Raw genomic sequence first — 1006 nt, 5'->3', positions numbered from 1 at the left:
TATATATATATATATATATATATATATATATATATATTTAAACTTAAAACATTTTTTTTAATGTTTATTTACTTTTGAGAGGGAGAAACAGAGCATGAGTGAGGGAGGGGCAGAGAGAGAGGGAGACACAGAATCCAAAGCAGGCTCCAGGATCTGAGCTATCAGCACAGAGCCCAACGTGGGGCTCAAACTGGCGAACCAAGAAATCATGACCTGAGTGGAAGTTGGATGCCTAACTGACTGAGCCACCCTGGCAGACCAGTCTTTCTTAAATAGACTCTGGTTCTTATCCACAATGTAAAGCTACTGGAGATGATAATGATTGAATTACTTCTAAGAAAATAACTTAGGTTTCCTTTCTAACTGGATAATAGGCACTGTTTCTCTGATGAGTGAAAAAGGAACTATTGTAGATTAAAATTATTTAGTGATTCTGTAAGGAACAAAATAACCACACACAAACTTTTAAACTGTTTAACGGAGGCAATGAATAACAAACACTGTGCATTTCCTGGGTATCAGGCAGTGTTCTCACTACTTTTGATGATTAACTCATTTTAATCCTCACAAATGCTTATGAGGTAGGTACTATTTTTTTAATCAACATTTTACAGATGTTCAGAGGGGTTACCTAAGATGCCCAAGGTAAGTGGCAGAGCCAGGACTCAAAGCCAGACAGCCTGGATGTAGCATTTCTGTGCAGAACCACCTGTGAGTTTTTGTACAGATAAAATGACATACAAGTTCCCTCCTCTATGCCCTGGGCATTCCCATTTCTTCACAAAGCAAGACCATAGCCTCTATCTAGAAACAGAACATTTGGAGCCAGAGCGACCACCTGGTTGACTACTTCTTTTTCCCCTCTTAGTGCCCCTAGAGATGGAAAGTGTGAATATCAATGGCCTGTTGGAGGACTAGGGCAAGAGTCCAAGACTTTTGATTTCTTCCATGACATCATTTTGCAGACTTTTTTAGTCCCTAGAGCTCCTAGTACAGTACTGTACTA

The sequence above is a fragment of the Herpailurus yagouaroundi genome, unplaced genomic scaffold, assembly GCF_014898765.1.
Source record: "Herpailurus yagouaroundi ecotype Mexico unplaced genomic scaffold, PumYag 308, whole genome shotgun sequence".
Taxonomy (NCBI): Eukaryota; Metazoa; Chordata; class Mammalia; order Carnivora; family Felidae; genus Herpailurus; species Herpailurus yagouaroundi.
Note: the sequence above shows the minus strand (reverse complement) of the source record.